Raw genomic sequence first — 16,236 nt, forward strand, 5'->3', positions numbered from 1 at the left:
CTCAGATGATGAAAATGAACTTGCGTTGGTCAGCACTGCTTTGGATCGTTATCGAGTAGAACCCATCATCCACATGGACGCATGTCCTCTGGAATGGTGGTTGAAGCATGAAGGGACATATGAATCTTTAGTGCATCTGGCACATAAATATCTTGTGGCGCTGGCTACAACAATGCCATGAGAACACCTGTTCTCACTTCCAGGTGACATTACAAACAAGAAGCGGGCAGCATTATCTCCTGCAAATATAACCAAGCATTTGTCTGAGTGATTGGCTGAACAAGAAGTAGGACTGAATGGACTTGTAGACTCTAAAGTTTTACATTTTTATTTTTGAATGCAGTTTTTTTTTGTACATCTCCATTTATAAGTTCAACTTTCATGATAAAGAGATTGCACTACAGTATTTGTATTAGGTGAATTGAAAAATACTATTTATTTTGTTTTTTTACAGTGCAAATATTTGTAATCAGAAATAAATATAAAGTGAGCATTGTACACTTTGTATTCTGTGTTGTAATTGAAATCAATATATTTCAAAATGTAGAAAATGTCCAAAATACTTAAATAAATGGTATTCTATTATTGTTTAACAGCACAATTGTGCAATTAATCACAATTAATTTTTAATCACGTGATTAATAGCTATTTGTTTTTTAATGGCTTTTCAGCCCTAATAATCGTTAAAATATCACATGTCAAAATATACAGTGTAAATATCATTAAATCAAACTCTAAGTTCTCAAGAAGCATTTTTCTTACTTTGCCTATCTGTAAGCGTAGATTATCATCTATGGAAATACTTTCTGTCGGTTTGTGTGTATATGGTATGAAATTGGCATTTATCGACATTGACCTATAAAAATCTAATCCTCCCAAGGCTATGGTAATTGCAGCTTTACATATGAGCAGTCTTTTTTTTAGGATTCCTTGGCAATCTATATGGGATACAAAAGTCTTTTCACAGTGGAGAAATTCCTCTGCAAGCTGGAGCACTTAATATGCAGTCAGATATTCCATTGATGCAGTCTGTCCTACTATTACCTGGGGTTCTTTCATCTCCCCGTTCACTACTATCCATAAATCCTGGAGCTCTCCCTAGAATACGGTTGTTTTGAAAAGCTATTACCTTGCTAAGAAAAAACATGCTTTGATACTAGACACTGTAGCTTAGAAGCTGAAGGCTTATTCCTCTGGATGAGCATGCTGTGGTTTTATCCCTTCTTCCTGCACAGAAATGGAATTGTCTGATATTCATCTCAGAGGGATGCTGTACCACTACTGACTCCAGATTGTACCCACACACAGTGCCACACATCCTGATTGACTCAGGGGGAGTCCAATTTGCATAATGACAGTACAGCCAACACTACTGCCAACCCTAAAAATTCGTAAACCGTGAGGTCAGGAGCCAAAAAACCATGAGATCGATCTTTAAAAGTGTGAGATTTTAATAAAAATAATACAGTTGGATTCTTTTTATTTCCTGTCTAGTTTCTGAACCTTTCAGGTGTGCTTGTGTCACATTTTCAAGCTTTGCTTTGCAACCAGAAACTTACTTTTTAAATAAATGAAAGCTGAGATTCTCATATAGTCTCACAAAGTCACTTGCCTCCAGGAGCTGAGGCTGTAAGAAAAACACCAAGTATCACAAGACGCATAATAAAATCGTGAGAGCTGGCAACGCTGATTAATAAAATCCTGTACTCTGACTGGCTGCATGACATTATTGGTGGTGGTGATGTGTGTGTAAGAGAGAGAAAAATCAAGCAGATTCCATATGGAATCCATATGATCCATGTATAATCAGAGTCCACCTCTGCTGCTGCGAGTCCCTGATCTCACTTTATTGAAGAATCCATTTGGACTGTGAGCAGGATCTACTCCCCTAATGTCAGCTGCAGAGATTGTGCTTCACTTGACCAGTTCTGGGGATTGGCATGAAATTAATGACTACATGCAGTTCTACACGGCAGTCGTGGTGATACATGTCCATACAACATAATGTATGATGTTTTTTCAGACATGGTATTTGTAGAATTACTGGGATTTCATGCAGATTAATTGGAAATGTCAGAGGGTAAAAATGTCATCGTTTACATAGCTGACCTTTCAAGAAAAAGCTAACCCCAAGTCTTGTTGTCTCTGACCCATCTCAGTTTAAATTCCTCAGAAAGAATTAATGAATGTGATGGATCGGGATCTAGATGACTGTACTTCTTATTGTCAAGAAGAGTGACTGGCTTTGCAAAATATTTGTATGTTTTTATGAAGCATCTTGTGGGGCATGCACAAACAAAAATCAAAATCAAACCAAATCAAAATCAAAATCAAACCAAATCAATACAAACCAAAATCGCCCAAAGTCCTCAGTGGAAAGGAGGTGCTTTCAATCTATTTATTGCACTTTGGGTATAAAACGACTGGTGGAAAATATGTGGACGTAGGCCAAGATTTAAAAGAAATCAGTGCCTAAAGTTAGGCTCCTAAATCTTGTTAGTCATCCAAATAAAAAGAGCCCCCATGTTGCCACCTCTCGTGATTTTATCCCGAGCCTCTTGATAGTTGATGTTTTTTCTTAAAGCCCCAGCTGCTGGAGTCAAGTGATTACATGAGACTCTCAGCTTTCATTTTTTATAAAAGAGTAAATTTTTAGCCCTCGTGGCTGCAGACTGAAACCTGAAACCAATCAAGCCCTATATTAACAAAGGGCCAGATCCTGTAGCCTTTGCTCATGCAAAACTCCCATTGATGACAGTAGGAGCATTCTGTTTTAAAGGACCATCATAGGACCTAACCACATCAGCCACACCATCAGGAGCTCATTCACCTGCACATCTACCAATGTGATATATGCCATCATGTGCCAGAAATGCCTCTCTGCCATGTACATTGGCCAAACCAGACAGTCTCTATGCAAAAGAATAAATGGACACAAATCTGACATCAGGAACTATAACATTCAAAAACCAGTAGGAGAACACTTCAATCTCCCTGGTCACTCAATAACAGACCTAAAAGTGGCAATTCTTCAACAACAAAACTTCAAAAAGAGACTCCAACGTGAAACTGCAGAACTGGAATTAATTTGCAAACTGGACACCATGAAATTAGGCCTGAATAAAGACTGGGAGTGGTTGGGTCGTTATAAAACCTAATTTTCCCCATATTAATTTCCCCCTACTGTTACTCACATCTTCTTGTCAACTGTTTGAAATGGGCCACTCTCATTACCACTACAAAAGTGATTTTTCCTCCCTTGGTATCCTACTGTTAACTGAATTGTCTTTTTAGACTGACCTCCTACTTGATATGGCAACTCCTATCTTTTCAAGTGCTGTGTATTGATACCTGCTACTGTATTTTCCACTCCATGCATCTGATGAAGTGGGTTCTAGCCCATGAAAGATTTATGCCCAAATAAATATGTAAGTCTCTAAGGTGCCACAAGGACTCCTTGTTGTTTTTGCAAGGAGTTTAGTCATTCAAATTTGTGAGAATGTGTTTTAATCTTTTCATGACATAAAAAATTTTGTGGCTGTATTATAATCCTATTGTTTGGATTGGATGATATTACTTCATTCTCAGAAATTAGAGCAGCTGGCCTAAGAACAGATGTCTCCTAGTAAGCCTGTAACGATATAGTACATCATTTAGCAGGGCTGTAAAACAAAGGAGGACATTTATTAGGGGGCTTGGGATGAAGCTTAGTGTGCTGGCCTGGTTTATGACTGGCCAGATTTAATTTCTCATTTATACAAGTAAGGAATTCAGTATTTTCCATTTTTGAAATAAATTTGAGAAGTCCTCAAATTAGCACCCCCAGCTTGGCAAATCTTAATGTAGATCCCATTTCTTAGAACACGGGGTCCCATCTGGAGGTTGTCTCTTCAGTGGTAGTGACAAACGTTTTCTTTCCTGTTAATAAAGACATTTTTTGTGGAGGGTGTGTGTGTGTTTGTGTGTGTGTGTGCATGCGTGTGCATGTGCGAGAGAGAGAATTAACAGCCTTGGAGATTGAAGTCCCCTCTGTTTAACTACAGACCTGGTACAGCATGGGGACAGGCAGTGCCAGATTCTCTGCCAGTACAATAGGAAAAATTCATCTCTGACTTGACTTCAGTGGCATTGTACCCCATTATAGCAGGACTGAGTGTGAGAGGGTAGTTCAGTCTCCATGACCTAGTGTGCCCTTGGCTTCCCAGCTGCCAACCAGGGTGCCAGTTACTTCCAGTAGCAGTGATGTGTCCACTGTGATCCGGACTGAGATATATCTAAGGATGTTCATTATTTATTACACTAGATTTTCACAACAGCTCCCATTTAGGTATCCAAGTGAAACTGCTCAGTGCTTGAAAATCTGGCTTCATTTGGCTGCCTAAATGGGAACTGAGCCCTTTTGAAAATCTGTCCTAGTACATGTATTTCAGTACTGCTCAGAGTCCCCAGTCAGGATCGAATCTGCGCTGAAGAAATATAGACACAGCCCCTGCCCCAAGGCGCTTACAGGTTAAGAAATATAAAGATTTTCTCCATCAATCCATTTCCTGCTTTGCCCTGGAATGAAGTCATATTCTTCTGGTCATATATTATATTAAACTCCCTAGTTTATTGCCATGGAAATAGTTTTGCTCTCACCACTGTGGGCCTTATTTTGAAATATACCTCAGGTTTCATGCTCCCAGTTTTGTCTCTGTACATAATTAAAGGAAACGTTTTATGGTTATAAATAATTGCAGGTGCATTCTTTGGCATGGAAGGTCTAGGGCAAAATTTTCAAACCTGGCACCTAAATCCATACGGTAGAAAAATAAGTGGCCTAATTTTCAAAGGTATTGAGCTCCCACCCATTACAGCTCTTGAAATTAGTGTTAGCACAACACTTCTGGAAATCAGGCTTCCTATTTAGATGCCTAGGTATGGATTTAGTTGCCTAACTTCAGGCACCCACTTTTGAAAACTTGCCCATAACTACCTTGTTGCTAGAAAATGTACTTGCAAGATTTTGCACACACAACATTTTCTATGGCAGAAAAAAAAAACTTTGCTGAAGGAACACTAAGAGGAGAAACTCTACTGGGAGGGAAAATCCCTCTTTGAACAGGAATATATCTCATTTGTTCTAACAGAAATGAGGATAGTATGAAAGATATGTAACTGTTTATGAAGTGTGTTTATTTGTGGTATATTTTTAAAGCTCTCTCTATTTTGGTAACTCATCTTTAAGGGCTGGCTTCCCTGCCATTCCATACACAGTCAATACAAATACTCACCAACAACCACATACCACACAACAGAACCACTAACCCAGGAACTTATCCTTGCAACAAAGCCCGTTGCCAACTGTGCCCACATATCTATTCAGGGGACACCATCACAGGGCCTAATAACATCAGCCACACTATCAGAGGCTCGTTCACCTGCACATCCACCAATGTGATATATGCCATCATGTGCCAGCAATGCCCCTCTGCCATTTACATTGGTCAAACTGGACAGTCTCTACGTAAAAGAATAAATGGACACAGCCAGCATGGATTCACCAAGGGAACAGCCAGCATGGATTCACCAAGGGAAGGTCATGCCTGACTAATCTAATCGCCTTTTATGATGAGATTACTGGTTCTGTGGATGAAGGGAAAGCAGTGGATGTATTGTTTCTTGACTTTAGCAAAGCTTTTGACACGGTCTCCCACAGTATTCTTGTCAGCAAGTTAAGGAAGTATGGGCTGGAAGAATGCACTATAAGGTGGGTAGAAAGCTGGCTAGATTGTCGGGCTCAACGGGTAGTTATCAATGGCTCCATGTCTAGTTGGCAGCCGGTATCAAGTGGAGTGCCCCAAGGGTCGGTCCTGGGGCCGGTTTTGTTCAATATCTTCATAAATGATCTGGAGGATGGTGTGGATTGCACTCTCAGCAAATTTGCGGATGATACTAAACTGGGAGGAGTGGTAGATACACTGGAGGGGAGGGATAGGATACAGAAGGACCTAGACAAATTGAAGGATTGGGTCAAAAGAAATCTCATGAGGTTCAACAAGGACAAGTGCAGAGTCCTGCACTTAGGACGGAAGAATCCCATGCACCGCTACAGACTAGGGACCGAGCGGCTAGGCAGCAGTTCTGCGGAAAAGGACCTAGGGGTGACAGTGGACAAGAAGCTGGATATGAGTCAGCAGTGTGCCCTTGTTGCCAAGAAGGCCAATGGCATTTTGGGATGTATAAGTAGGGGCATAGCGAGCAGATCGAGGGACGTGATCGTTCCCCTCTATTCGACATTGGTGAGGCCTCATCTGGAGTACTGTGTCCAGTTTTGGGCCCCACACTTCAAGAAGGATGTGGATAAATTGGAGAGAGTCCAGCGAAGGGCAACAAAAATGATGAGGGGTCTGGAACACATGAGTTATGAGGAGAGGCTGAGGGAGCTGGGATTGTTTAGCCTGCAGAAGAGAAGAATGAGGGGGGATTTGATAGCTGCTTTCAACTACCTGAAAGGGGGTTCCAAAGAGGATGGCTCTAGACTGTTCTCAATGGTAGCAGATGACAGAACGAGGAGTAATGGTCTCAAGCTGCAGTGGGGGAGGTTTAGATTGGATATTAGGACAAACTTTTTCACTAAGAGGGTGGTGAAACACTGGAATGCGTTACCTAGGGAGGTGGTAGAATCTCCTTCCTTAGAGGTTTTTAAGGTCAGGCTTGACAAAGCCCTGGCTGGGATGATTTAACTGGGAATTGGTCCTGCTTCGAGCAGGGGGGTGGACTAGATGACCTTCTGGGGTCCCTTCCAACCCTTATATTCTATGATTCTATGATACAAATCAGATGTCAAGAATTATAACATTCATAAACCAGTCGGAGAACACTTCAATCTCTCTGGTCACGCAATCACAGACATGAAGGTCGCTATCTTAAAACAAAAAAACTTCAAATCCAGACTCCAGCGAGAAACTGCTGAATTGGAATTCATTTGCAAATTGGATACTATTAATTTAGGCTTAAATAGAGACTGGGAGTGGCTAAGTCATTATGCAAGGTAGCCTATTTCCCCTTGTTTTTTCCTACCCCCCCCACCCCCGACGTTCTGGTTAAACTTGGATTTAAACTTGGAGAGTGGTCAGTTTGGATGAGCCAGCAGAGAGTGAGTTTGTGTGTGTGTGTGTGTCCCCGGGGGGGGAAAAAAGGGGGGGGGAGGGTGAGAAAGCCTGGATTTGTGCTGGACATGGCCCACCTTGATTACCATGCACATTGTAGGGAGAGTGGTCACTTTGGATAAGCTATTACCAGCAGGAGAGTGAGTTTGTGTGTGTATGGGGGTGGGGGGGTGAGAAAACCTGGATTTGTGCTGGAAATGGCCCACCTTGATTACCATGCACATTGTAGGTAGAGTGGTCACTTTGGATGAGCTATTACCAGCAGGATAGTGAGTTTGTGTGTGTGGTTTTTGGAGGGGGGTGAGGGGGTGAGAGAACCTGGATTTGTGCAGGAAATGGCCCACCTTGATTATCATGCACATTGTGTAGAGAGTTGTCACTTTGGATGGGCTATTACCAGCAGGAGAGTGTGTGGGGGGGTGGAGGGTGAGAAAACCTGGATTTGTGCTGGAAATGGCCCAACTTGATGATCACTTTAGATAAGCTATTACCAGCAGGACAGTGGGGTGGGAGGAGGTATTGTTTCATGATCTCTGTGTGTATATAAAGTCTGCTGCAGTTTCCACGGTATGCATCCGATGAAGTGAGCTGTAGCTCACGAAAGCTCATGCTCAAATAAATTGGTTAGTCTCTAAGGTACCACAAGTACTCCTTTTCTTTTTGCGAATACAGACTAACACGACTGTTACTCTGAAAACAGTCAAAACTGTTACTGAAGCCAATGTAAGATTCTGGAGGAAGTTTTAGCAGAGCTAGTGCTGTGGTGGGGTATAGATTGGGAATCAGGAGATCTGGGTTCAGTTCCCACAGACTTCACACATGATCTTAAGCAAATCACTTACTCTCTCCCTGCCGTAGTTCCCCCATCCGATTGCTGCAGAGGTGCACGTGGATCAGACTGAGACTTCTCTTAGAGGAGAGTCTACTAATAGAAATTCTCTAGGTTTTCGTCAGGAGGAGAGGATGGAAGAGGATAAAGTATGGGCCAGATCAGACGAGAAACATTCACATAAAGAATCTGACCCATCAGAAAAGGGAAGACAAATAAACAGTGACAAGTTTTTAAAGTGCTTGTACACAAATGCTAGAAGTCTAAGTAATAAGATGGGTGAACTAGAGTGTCTCGTGTTAAAGGAGGATATTGATATAATAGGCATCACAGAAACCTGGTGGAGTGAGGACAATCAATGGGACACAATCATTCCAGGGTACAAAATATATCGGAAAGACAGAACAGGTCGTGCGGGGCGAGGGGGGTGAGTGGCACTATATGTGAAAGACAATATAGAATCAAATGAAATAAAAATTGTAAATGAATCCACATGTTCCATAGAATCTCTGTGGATAGTAATTCCATGCTCTAATAAGAATATAAGAGTAGGGATCTATTATTGACCACCTGACCAGGATAGTGATAGTGACTGTCAAGGTTCCTTCCCCACTCTGAACTCTAGGGTACAGATGTGGGGACCTGCATGAAAAACCCCTTAAGCTTATTTTTACCAGCTCAGGTTAAAACTTCCCCAAGGTACAAACTATTTTGCCTTTTGCCCCTGGACTTTATTGCTGCCACCACCAAGCGTCTAACAAATATAACAGGGAAAGAGCCCACTTGGAAACGTCTTTCCCCCCAAAATCTCCCCAAGCCCTACACCCCCTTTCCTGGGGAAGGCTTGATAAAAATCCTCACCAATTTGTAAACACAGACCCAAACCCTTGGATCTCAAGAACAATGAAAAAGCAATCAGGTTCTTAAAAGAAGAATTTTAATTGAAGAAAAAGTAAAAGAATCACCTCTGTAAAATCAGGATGGTAAATACCTTACAGGGTAATCAGATTCAAAACATAGAGAATCCCTCTAGGCATAACCTTAAGTTACAAAAAGACACAAAAACAGGAATATACATTCCATTCAGCACAACTTATTTTATCAGCCATTTAAACAAAACAGAATTTAACGCATATCTAACTAGATTGCTTATTAACCCTTTACAGGAGTTCTGACCTGCATTCCTGCTCTGGTCCCGGCATAGGCAACACACAGACAGAGAGAACCTTTGTTTCTCCCCCCCCCCCAGCTTTGAAAGTATCTTGTCTCCTCATTGGTCATTTTGGTCAGGTGCCAGCGAGGTTATCCTAGCTTCTTAACCCTTTACAGGTCAAAGGGTTTTTCCTCTGGCCAGGGGGGATTTAAAGGTGTTTACCCTTCCCTTTATATTTATGACAGTGATGATGAAATGCTAAGTGAGATTAGAGAGGCTATCAAAATAAAGAACTCAATAATACAGTGGGATTTCAATTATTCCCATATTGACTGGGTACATGTCACCTCAGGACCAAATGCAGAGACAAAGTTTCTCGATACTTTAAATGACTGCTTCTTGCAGCAGCTGGTGCAGGAACCCACAAAGGGAGAGGCAACTCTTGATCTAGTCCTGAGTGGAGTGCAGGGTCTGATCCAAGAGGTAACTATAACAGGACCGCTTGGAAATAGTGACCATAATATAATAACATTTAGCATTCCTGTGGTGGGAAGAACACCTCAACAGCCCAACACTGTGGCATTTAATTTCAGAAAGGGGAACTATGCAAAAATGAGGAGGTTAGTTCAACAGAAATTAAAAGGTACAGTGACTAGGGTGAAATCCCTGCAAGCTGCATGGACACTTTTCAAAGACACCATAATTGAGGCTCAACTTAAATGTATAACCCAAATTAAAAAACACAGTAAAAGAACTAAAAAAGAGCCACCGTGGCTTAGCAACCATGTAAAAGAAGCAGTGAGAGACAAAAAGGCATCTTTTAAAAAGTGGAAGTCAAATCCTAGTGAGGTAAATAGAAAGGAGCATAAACACTGCCAAATTAAATGTAAAAATGTAATAAGAAAAGCCAAAAAGGAGTTTGAAGAACAGCTAGCGAAAAACTCAAAAGGTAATAACAAAATGTTTTTTAAATACATCAGAAGCAGGAAGCTTGCCAAACAACCAGTCCAGCCCCTGGATGATCGCGATACAAAAGGAGCACTTAAAGACGATAAAGTCATCTCAGAGAAACTAAATGAATTCTTTGCTTCAGTCTTCACGGCTGAGGATGTTAGGGAGATTCCCAAACCTGAGCCGTCTTTTGTAGGTGACAAATCTGAGGAATTGTCACAGATTGAAATGTCACTAGAGGAGGTTTTGGAATTAATTGAGCAACTTAACAGTAACAAGTCACCGGGACCAGATGGCATTCACCTCAAGAGTTCTGACAGAACTCAAATGTGAAATTGTGGAACTATTAACTATAGTTTGTAACCTGTCCTTTAAATCAGCTACTGTACCCAATGACTGGAAGATAGCTAATTTAACGCCAATATTTAAGAAGAGCTCTAGTGGTGTTCCTGGCAATTACAGACTGGTAAGTCTAACATCAGTACCGGGCAAATTAGTTGAAACAATAGTAAAGAATAAAATTGTCAGACACATAGAAGAACATAAATTGTTGCGCAGAAGTCAATATAGCTTCTGTAAAGGGAGATCATGTCTTACTAATCTATTAGAGTTCTTTGAGGGGGTCAACAAACATGTGTACAAAGGGGATCCAGTGGACATAGTGTACTTAGATTTCCAGAAAGCCTTTGACAAGGTCCCTCACCAAAGGCTCTTAGGTAAATTAAGTTGTCATGGGATAAGAGGGAAGATCCTTTCATGGGTTGAGAACTGGTTAAAAGACAGGGAACAAAGTGTAGGAATAAATGGTAAATTTTCAGATTGGAGAGGGGTAACTAGTGGTGTTCTCCAAGGGTCAGTCCTAGGACCAATCCTATTCAACTTATTCCTAAATGATCTGGAGAAAGGGGTAAACGGTGAGGTGGCAAAGTTTGCAGATGATACTAAACTACTTAAGATAGTTAAGACCAAAGCAGACTGTGAAGAACTTCAAAAAGATCTCACAAAACTAAGTGATTGGGCAACAAAATGGCAAATGAAATTGAATGTGGATAAATGTAAAGTAATGCACGTTGGAAAAAATAATCCCAACTATACACACAATATGATGGGGGCTAATTTAGCTACAACTAATCAGGAGAAAGATCTTGGAGTCATTGTGGCTGGTTCTCTGAAGACGTCCACGCAGTGTGCAGCGGCAGTCAAAAAAGCAAACGGGATGATAGGAATCATTAAAAAAGGGATAGAGAATAAGACAGAGAATATCTTATTGCCCTTATATAAATCCATGGTATGCCCACATCTTGAATACTGCATACAGATGTGGTCCCCTCAACTCGAAAAAGATATACTGGCATTAGAAAAGGTTCAGAGAAGGGCAACTAAAATGATTAGGGGTTTGGAACGGGTCCCATATGAGGAGAGATTAAAGAGGCTAGGACTTTTCAGCTTGGAAAAGAGGAGACTAAGGGGAGATAGGATAGAGGTATATAAAATCATGAGTGATGTGGAGAAAGTGAATAAGGAAAAGTTATTTACTTGTTCCCATAATATAAGAACTAGGGGCCACCAAATGAAATTAATGGGCAGCAGGTTTAAAACAAATAAAAGGAAGTTCTTCTTCACACAGCGCACAGTCAACCTGTGGAACTCCTTGCCTGAGGAGGTTGTGAAGGCTAGGACTATAACAGGGTTTAAGAGGGAACTGGATAAATTCATGGAGGTTAAGTCCATTAATGGCTATTAGCCAGGATGGGGAAGGAACGGTGTCCCTAGCCTCTGATTGTCAGAGGGTGGAGATGAATGGCAGGAGAGATATCACTTGATCATTACCTGTTAGGTTCACTCCCTCTGCGGCACCTGGCATTGGTCACTGTCGGTAGACAGGATACTGGGCTGGATGGACCTTTGGTCTGACCCAGTATGGCAATTCTTATGTTCTTATGTTCATATGTACACTGGAGATGATCATACTTTCTCCTATCCTTTCTCTGTCTTGGTTGTCTTTTTTTAAAAATATTCCCTTGCTCAAAAATAATTTATGGATTTGATGCAGAAATTATTGGGTAAGGTTCTCTGATCTGTGTCATACAGGATGTCAGACTTGATCTTAATGGTTCCTTCTGGCCTTAAACTCTATGAATCTTGTCTATTTACATTGTGAGGTCTTTAGAGCATAGATTGCTTCTTACTATGTGTTTGTGGAGTGTGACAGATGTGAATTCTGGGAAGCGTAAGGAGTTCAGAAGACTATTGAAATGTGCCAGAGAGGCATGAAGTTTTGGGACAATAAGTGTTAAGCGGGGGGAATCCCTGAGGAACAGTTGATCCAAATTACACAACTCTGATTATATAAAAGCACAGCCTATTTTGTATCTAGGGCCTGAGGAGAGAGCCATCAACTGGCGATTGATTATCTGGTCCTGGAGACTGGAGATAAAAGGCCCAAACTGTATCAAGAAACGGCTGAACTGTCCAGTCAGGGTTCTGGTTCCTGATCCAAAAACTGACATGAACATGTAATCAAGTGGGCAAACCCAGTTGTGGAATTGGAAAGAGTGACGCCTACCAGACCCCTCAGTTGGAGATGAGGTAGGTAGCACGCGTGTAGGCTCTTTTATTGTTCTTAATATGTTTTACCTTAAGAATCAATGTGCTTGCTAAGAACGAGCTGTGTGGTAACTTTTAACTGCTGCAATACACTGGTTAGAGCCCTCAGAGAGAAAGCAAAGCACAATGTTGGCCTTCGGTCTGACTGGCTTGCTGGGGATATCACAGTGTTAGGCAGCCTTAAAACCTGTCAGGAGGGAGAAAGACGTGGGTCACCATACAAGAGAGGTGATGGCTGAGGAGCCAGAAACCATAAGTGGATGCCCTTCAGGGACCACAGAGGGGAAATACAGGTGCAATTACCCTGAAACTGAGACATACAATTTCTAGTACAATGGGGCAGTGCCTATAGCCACTGCTGCAATACAAATAAATAAATAAATAATCAAATGCCATAAGAGAAGGTGAATTGTGCCTTTATAACCCTCCTCCAAAGATAAAAAATGTTTTCCAGCACTTTAAGTCTTTTCTATCATCTCCAGTGCATTTGACCAAACAAAGAGGATAAAGAAAGTAAAATAAGATCATTAGTTTGTGAGAAAGCACTTCTTGCATTACTTGCATTACTTTTGGGGTCTGATCTCTTACTGAATGTCCCTTTGGAACACAGGCAGTTCTTTTTCTTTTCGGCAACAGAAAAAAAGTGAACTTGTGCAAGATACAGGTGGTATTTGTGTTGACACAATCAGTTTATTTAGCACAATACATTCCCGTCAACTTTATCTGTCCTGATTAAAAATTAGTTCTTCCTCTTGCCACCATCTCCCCTTTGATAAGTGGATAATTCCTGAACACTGCCTTTTTTCCTGGCTGGAAGCACTTTGCAGACTACGGGAAAATAAAAGGCACAAAGAAATGAACATATGCTTGTAGTTGGTGCTATTTGATGGTATGCTATTAATTCACTGCTTGAGTACTAAATGAGCTGTAAAGGCCCAGATCAGCACAAATATCATTCAAGCGCAGTCCCAGTGGCACTCTGAAGAAATAACAGCAACGTGAGAAACACATTAAGATCCATAGTCTGGCTTTGGAAGTGAACGTGCAGCCCTGTCTTGGCTTTAGTGGGAGCCATATGTGCACATTCAAAGCCAGTGTATAACCCTGTAAGTTTAGTATTTCACTGAAGAAACTATAAAAGCAATTCTTAGCTTGGCCCACTGCAGTTTGTGTGGGATTCAAAAATGACTGGTGTTAATGGCCTGAAATAAGGTCCAGGGCAGCAGCTGGACCCTTCTAAGCTAGTCATTATCCTTTAGAAAGTGCCTTGGGCTACAGCTGTGACGGTTTCTCCAGTTAATGGCTGTGGCATGTACCAGCTATGTTTATAAGAAGTACACCATGTGTGTAGCTGAACATGCCATACCTGGCTCATCCTGTTACTTGTTTGTTTCCTATTTAAATAAATATCACTGTCGTACAACACTGAGGGAGGGCCTGGAGTGGGTCCAGGAGTGAAGGGATGCTCCTATCCTTTTTATTGCCATGTTCATACTTCATACATAGGGCTTGCCTAGGGAGTAGCTGTGCTCTAGGGATGGACAGCTTTCTCAACTGAAATTTATTTCAGTTGTGACCTTTTAATGACTGGTGACTATTGGTCATTCATTATGATGATGCTTGAGTCACAGTTTTGTTTCTCAAGCCAGCAGGGGTTAGGAGCCCTGGGTGGAGAATGTACCTTTTGGCCCAGACAACATTATCTGGACAAAGCTTCTAAGCAGCCAGAAAAGGATGACCCGGGATGTAGGAGACCTATGTTCACATCCTTGCTATGCCACTGGCTTCCTGTGTGACCTTGGACAGGTCACTTAGCCTCTCTGTGCCTCATTTCCCCATCTGTAAAATGGGGATAATAGCAGTTCCCTGCCTCCCATGGATGTTGTGAGGATAAACACATTAAAGAATGTGAGGTGCTCAGATAGGGGCCATATAAATATGTAAAGAAAGAAAGATAGCTAGGCTAAGAAGCCTGAATGAGAACCCCCGATAGAAGCCCCATCCATCCCACCTCAGTAGAAAATTCCTCTTCCTAGTCACTATGGTCCCCACGGCTGTGTGGCACTGAAGAGAACAGAGTGCCGTGATCACGCAGAAATTGGGTGAAGGAAGAGTGTCACGGGCTGCACTCTATGCCCCAAATACAGACTTGCATGTGGCCCTCTGAACCACTCCCATCTGAAAACCCTGCTGTGCATTCTGCTCCAGCAACCATATTGTAGACACACAATTATCTGCACTTCCAATGTGCATCTTTTTCACACTTATTTTTGACAGTAATTTCTTGTGTCAGCCAACTTATCTATAACGCAAATTTGTAAAATACACAAGACTGGCTTTTCTGAGACCAGGAAGTAGTGGAAGCAAATGAACATTGTTACAACATGTGTCCTCAACCTGTCTGTCAAATTGAAAAGTAACTGTCTGTTGTATCTGCAAGTTCTCAGCCCCCTTAGCGCCTTGGTTAATGAAGGGGGAAGGGGAGAAATTCTCTGCAGGTGTAGAAACAGCATCATTTTTTTTTTAATCTCCATTTCAGCTTCTTGCTGATCGTCCTCCCTGAAGGAATGATTCACAGAGCAAGCCCGTCCTATTTTTAAGGGCAATGCAGGTCTCACAAGTGGATTGTGGGGGAACATTTCTGTGGGCTGTGGCAGGGCACTATTTTAGTAGCTATAAATAAGCAATAAACTGCAAGCACCAAAGGGCTTCTGTCTACAAGGGATGGAATTTTAAAAAAAAAGTATCTTCCAAGTATCAGGATGTGAGGCATACTGCTCCTCCCGGTGTCTTGATTGGTTTGCCTTTTATCATATCAAATAGCAGCAGAACAAGAAGTGGATTAGGACCACTTTGAATTAGGAATGAATGAATCTGCTTGGATCATGTCTGAGTGAACCTGAACTTTGCCCATCCTTCAAAATGAAACATTTTCAGCCTGACCGGAAATAGCCTGTTCTCATGAGATTTTCAGCCCAATCCTTAGAGATCAAAGAAATTTAGGTACACAGCTACAGCCTGATACCTATTAATAGTATTAATTATTTGTATTGTCGTAGCACCTATGAACCCAGGACCCCATTGTGCTAGACACAAAGTCCTACTGAAGTCTCCACTGGGTTTTCAGTCTGGCCCCTGGACCTTTCAGTGCTTGTTCCAGCTGAAACACACCTTTGAGCCTAGTGAGTTCTGCTGATCACTGAGGCCTGGTCTGCACTAGGAAATTAGGTCAATATAACTACGTTGCTCAGGGGTGTGAAAAATCCACACCCCATAGTAACTCCATTGAACCAACCTAACCCCTGGTGTAGACAGCGTGAGGTCGATGGGAGAATTCTTCCATCGACCCAGATGCAGCATTTTATAAGCGTAGACAAGCCCTGATTAACACAGGCAAGCCCTCCATGTCATGCCACCGTATGAACAATGGTTCTACACCTATAACCACAGCTCCCCAGGCTCTATGGCAACCTTGAAATAATTCTGTGGCAAGGCCCCTGGATTCTGCAGCACTGTGGTCCCATAGACGGGAGATTCTGTCTGAT

The 16,236-nt window shown here is 41.8% G+C and overlaps 1 protein-coding gene across 1 annotated transcript in view; it reads right to left on the reverse strand.

The window, feature by feature from the left end:
- MUSK (muscle associated receptor tyrosine kinase) overlaps positions 1-16,236 on the reverse strand; it is a 93,331-nt gene that overhangs the window by 48,511 nt on the left and 28,584 nt on the right. The window lies entirely within an intron of this gene.

The sequence above is a fragment of the Caretta caretta genome, chromosome 5 (genome assembly GCF_965140235.1).
Source record: "Caretta caretta isolate rCarCar2 chromosome 5, rCarCar1.hap1, whole genome shotgun sequence".
NCBI classification, from domain to species: domain Eukaryota; kingdom Metazoa; phylum Chordata; order Testudines; family Cheloniidae; genus Caretta; species Caretta caretta.